Source organism: Lytechinus variegatus, chromosome 6 (genome assembly GCF_018143015.1).
Source record: "Lytechinus variegatus isolate NC3 chromosome 6, Lvar_3.0, whole genome shotgun sequence".
In the NCBI taxonomy this organism is placed as follows: Eukaryota; Metazoa; Echinodermata; class Echinoidea; order Temnopleuroida; family Toxopneustidae; genus Lytechinus; species Lytechinus variegatus.
The window spans coordinates 3,431,247-3,437,423 of record NC_054745.1 but is presented as its reverse complement, the minus strand read 5'-3'; positions in this window follow the sequence as shown (position 1 = coordinate 3,437,423).

Genomic DNA, 6,177 nt, shown 5'->3' with positions numbered 1-6,177 from the left:
AGCTATAGAATCAGATTTTCATACATATTTGTCTTCAGATCCAAGAACATTCCATGTACATTTAAAGGTAAAGTTCACACAGAAAATAGTTGAATTGAATCATTAGAGAAAAATAAAAAGAGCACTTAGTGTCAAATTTCATCCAAACAGGATATAAAATGAGAAACTTGTAACATTTTAAAGGTTTGCCTATTTTTTATGGTGATACAAACTCTATCCATGATGTATTCTTCAAAAAATTGTATGACAGGCCACTTTATAAAAAAGATTACATATCTATTGATAGATATAATAAAAGATGCAGTTTAAGTGGAATATATACAAAGGTAATGGGGATAGTTCATGATAAAAAAGTCACACATCTTTTTTGCATTGCCAATGTGAGGATGTCCATAGTATTAGTGATCGCAATATTGAAATGTTCATAACTTTCTCATTGGTCTGATTTTTCTCAAACTTTCGTTGACCTGTTTCTTTGATTTTTCCTGTTTTCACACAAGTTATTCATCCAACAGTGCACATTTCACGAATTCAACCAATTACTAGATTATACAGTGTGTGATACCGTCAAAAGGTTATGTTTGGTTTGATTCGATTGATTTGATTTATTGATTTCCAATTCTCTATTGTACAAAAAATGTGATAAACATAACATTACAAGGCTAAAAATGGATAATATATATATATCACAATCATAGATTTAAGGAACACAATTCAATAAAATCTCAGATGACATTTGTACTTAAAAGTAAAACGGAGAGTCATGCCAAAAAAAGCTAAGCTTGTACAAAAGGCAAGCCCCAAACTTAGTTTCATTACAAAATTATAACAAAGAAATATTTGGTTGTAATAGGAGTGGGTTATACACGGGGGCAGAGGAGTGCAGTATACACTAGGCGAGCAGTTAATAACAATTATAAAAAAAAAAAATTAAAAAAATGTTTGTGGAGGAAAGGGAACCAGGGGACCGTTTCATCAACATATTTGTCTGACAAGTTGTCAGATCTGACATCTCTCATTGATTCTGATTGGATGAAAGGCACTGTTACTATAGTAAATGTCGGATAAAATGGGACTTGTCGGATAAAACGTCTGACAAGTCCGTTCATGAAACGTTCCCCAGGAGGGCAATTCCATTAAATAAGTCACGGACGTCGGGTTTACATTATCCCAAACCTCCCGCAAGTCGCAATCTATAAGCACGTATAGTGTTGACTGTTGGGGCAAAAATTACATCCTTTATTTTTTAGTCTTTTTACCCTCACAAATTTGACCCTAAACACGTAGCTTTCCTAGACACTTTTTTCATTATTTTAGTGTTTTGACACCCTTATTACGTTACGTACGTAACGTGCCTATCTTTAAAAATACATCCTTTTTACGTTTTTTTTTGGTAGCGCATGGTATCCACTCTTCATTCTAAGTGCCCCACCCCCCTCGGTTGAGTAGTGTAGTAGCTATAGGTATCGCATTTGTGATTGTGGCTATCAGCTCACAGTGATGGCCATCAAGCACATCAAGAAAATAATTTAGCTACATATAACATCACGGCTGTAAATATATATATCTTAATACATAGAGTAGGATTCAGTGAGCTAATGCCGAAAATTTCATCAAAATCGGATAAAAAATAACAAAGTTATTGAATTTTATAGGTAAGCAATATTTTGTGAAAACAGACGTCATGAATATTCATTAGGTGGGCCGATGATTGTCACATCCCCACTTTCCGTTTCTTATGTTATTACATAATAATCTTATTTTTTCATTATTCCATACTTGTGTGAATAATCTCCCTTATAATCAAATAAGTTGTAGCAATAAATCAGTTTTCAATCAAATTTTTCTAGTTTTTGGAGGAAAAAAAATGAATAAACCTAATTTTATATCATAAAATACAAAATAACAAGTGGGGATGTGACATCATCAGCCCACCCAATAAATATTCATAACGTTTGTTTTCACAAAATATTTCTAAACTTTAACATTCATTAACTTGTTATTTGTTATCCGATTTTGATGAAATTTTCGGCGATTTGCTCAGTAAATTCTACTCTATTTATTAAGCTATAAATACTTTCAGCCCGGACCATCCCTTTGAATGAAAGCTTTATCGATGAGTTCAGTGGTCAAGCTCAAAGTAAAGGTAGGATAACAGTATCCGACCATTGTCGGAACCGGGAATTGTTAGGGAGATTATTCCTTGGTTGCTCAGAGCAGGCGCGTACGCAGGATTTTTGAAGGGGGGGGGGGGTTCGAGCTGATTTTTTAAAAAAAATCTCCCGCCCAGTCTCTAAAAAGTGATGGGGGGATCCGCCCTCTTTTTGTCCTTACAATTTTTTGCGTCATACATTATTATGTAGGGGTACCGTGCGTCAACCAGACCGACCTCTGGGGAGACAAGCAGAAAAAAATGAAACGAAAAGGGGGGAGGGTTTGAACCCCCTAACCCCCCCCCCCCCCTCCTTGCGTACGCGCCTGGCTCAGAGGGTGTTTCACGAAGAATCTTCACAGTGATCTTCATATTACAACCGTGTTACAAGCTATGAATATCCTTGCATCTGATTGGCTGGTACCAACTTTGTCAAAGTAAATCACTGACGTGTGTCGTGAATTACAACCGGGACTTTTGAATTGAATTCGGTAGGTCGACGTATAGGCTTATAGGCGATGTACAGCTTCGATATGCGAACTTGATCTTCTGATCTCCTCTCCTGAGTTTCTTCATCTATGGATATGGTGGCAATGTAAGTAAACTCTCATTTATGCACTGTATACATTAGTTTGGAAATATAGGCCTATATATTCACTTAGAGAGAGAGGAGAGAGAGAGAGAGAGAGGAAGAGGGGATCCTGCACTTATCAAAGAAGTTGCAGTCTCTCATTCCATCGTTGTTGTTGTTAATTTGAATAGGCAAACTAGTCAGTTTTGACTATTGTTGCCTTGTAAATTTGCTTTCCTTTTTTCTCCAAAATATAATAACTTCTTTGTCCAATCGCCCTCAGTGGCATGATCGTGATATAGGGAACCACCGTTCACTTCATACAGCAGCGCTTTATTCAGTCACACGCACGGTTCCCTATTTCCACCACTCATTCAATGAACAAGGTTATAATATAACCTTGTTCTCAGTTATATCTCCATGTGTGACAAAATAAGGGTGGCAATGTTTGGCTTATTTTCTCTTTTTCTTTGGGGCAAATGCTTGATTTTTTTACACTGACAGCTTCCATTAGACCTGTTAATTCATACTGCTTGGCTCTTATTTAAATTTGATTCTTTATATCATTTATTCTTAATTAAAAATAGAGATAAAAAAATGAAAATTTTCTTGCCATATTACTTTCCACCAATAGAGGGCGTACACAAAAATATGCCCAAAATTCAAGTTTTTGAGCGCTCTGGTGAATACAAAAATTATTCCCACATTACTAATGATAAATAATAGCAACTGTATGGAAATTAGTAATTTTGGTCACAAAAGTGATATTTTAATGATTTTTTAAAGTGAGTGCTCTATACAGCATTGGCATACCATAGTCCTACCTGTAGATTCTCCACAGGCCAGATGGTAGCAGTGAACAAGTGATTTCCACCTCCATTCACTTTGTACACAAGTGCGCGTACACAAATCTACGAGTGGTTCCCAAAACCACAATTTGGCCGGTACCGTTTTCGAAAATCATGAATTTCCCAGGATTTTAGGCATTTTGATCCTTTATTTTATTTTGTTTATGCTTTATTGCACATTATGATAATTCAGTTAAGTTCGAAATTCATGTAGACTTACTTTTCATAGGCCTAGATGCAAGCATGCAGGCCTAGTTCGTAGTTTCATTCTGCGCATGATCAGAGGAAGGTCATTGTTGGTGAGTTTAAAATTTAATGAGTTCAGCACCAACTTTGGTGACCTGGTTATTCATATATTCTTTTGAATTGTGTTTTTCTCCGGGGGGGGGGGGGGCACTCGACCAAAAAAGTGGTGGGGGTGAAACGATGGGGATGGATTGGGAGCCATGTCATAAAAACGTTCCACGATCAAGGGATAAAAGGACAAAAATAAATCAAAGGAAATGAAAAAGGTATAATTCTACTATCTTTTCAATATAATGGCAAAATCAGTGAAAAGAAATGATTTCTTATTCAAAAGATTATTGCGCTTGCTCACAACGCTATACAACTCTTGCTTCATCCGACATGTCGGTTGGTCCCCCTCAAAAGATTTGCTCATTACGCCACCGTCGATTCTGAGAATCAGTATCGTACATAGGATTTTCCACAGGGGGGGGGGGGGCAAAATCAACCACAAATAAAGGATTTGGTGCCAGAAAAAAAATGACAAGCAAAAAAAGGTCCTCAACAGGATATAAAGGACCTTTCACAGCAAAAAAAGGTCTTCAACTTCTCGTTAGGGATTAGGTCCCTTGCATATGTTGTGACTCGTCAAGGGGGGGGGGGCAGGGGGCAGTCTGCCCCCCCCGTAGGTACGCTAGTGGTGAGAATAGACCTAAATTCTGTCTTGCATGGATATTGTGTCATGGTGAATTGCCAATCCCACTATTGCCAACTCGTCCACTCATCACATGGTCTCCCTTAAATCAGACTTAGGTCATTCCGTCCATCAACATTTCGTCCAACAGACATTTAGTTCAGGAACCATTTGGTCCAATCATCACTTCGTCTAATCACCAGTTTGTCTATGATCATTTTGTCTCATAACCATTTGGTCTAATATCCATTTCATTTTCATTCGTTTCGCCCAATTCAAACTTAGTCTAATTAGACCAAATGGTATATGAACTAAATGGATATATTAGACCAACTGGTTATAAGAAAAAATTGCGAGTGGATGAAATGGCAATTAGACAATAAACATAGTGGACGAACTGATGGCCGACCGAATGATAATGAGGAGTTGGCAATTAATAATAATAGGCAATTATAATTACATAACCATCTATCTAGAAATCTAATCCGAGGCGCATTGTTTATCATCATTGGCGGAGGAAGCCACAAAAATTAGAGGGGCTTACCTGAAATTTTGTGATGGACACATGTAAAAAAATTGACAAGCAAAAAAAGGTCCTCGACCTAAATTTTAGGGGGGGGGGGCAGGAGACATTTTAAGGGGTTTAGGGGGGACGCAGGAAACAAAAATTGACAAGAAAAAAAGAAGGTTCTCAACCTTAATTTTAGGGGGAACAAAAGACGTTTTAAGGGGGTCCACCAGAAATTAGGAGGGGGGACGCAGGAAACAAAATTGACAAGCAAAAAAAAAAAACTAAAAATTTAGGGGGGGGGGGCATCCCCCCTCTCAATTTTTTTTTTGGGATCTGTCCTCCCCGTCACCCCGTTTCCGCCGCCTATGTTTATCATTACTTTTACCCCGGCTTTAGCTCGAGCTGCCTTTCAGCACTCATTGCAATCGAGGAATTAATCCAACTTCACCTGGGCTGAGTGCAGCACAATGTGGATAAGTGTCTTGCTGAAGAAAATAACGCCATAGCTGGGATTCGAACCCACGACCATCCCTTTCAAAGTGAAAAGATTAATCCACTGGGCAACAACGCTCTACAATAGACCAGTTTGTATACTTCAGGGACAATTTTGGTCAAATGACCTTTCATTTCTTTCATTATCATGATTATGATAGGCAGATTTCAAAGCAAGATATTACGTAAGCTTGCCTTACATAACAGGATGAAGAAATTGAATAGACCAGGTGACTAGAATAGCACAACAATGAACACTTTATGAAGGTATTTGTTGCATTCCTACATTGAATGCATATCTTAGCATGTTGCACAATGTACTTGGCAAATTGTGAATTACCAGTCGTTCGTGGACGCATTGTTGTTTTATGTGGACGTAAAAATGAATACCACTATTCACAAGAATATATGAATAATCAGGACATCAAGGTTCAGGGGCGGAGCCAGCTTTCACCAATAGGGGGGGGGGGGGGGCGAAAAATATTTTGATCAACATTTTTTGATTGGCCGCTACAATCTGGCTTTTTTTTGTTGGTTTTTCAGGGGGTAGTCTTAACTAAAGACTGAAGTTTTAAGCATACGTTAGTATTTATTGCTATAAACAATATAAGGTATCTCATGTGGTCTTAATATATAATGCGAGCGCGAAGCGCGAGCTAAAAATCTTTGACATTTTATGTCCTT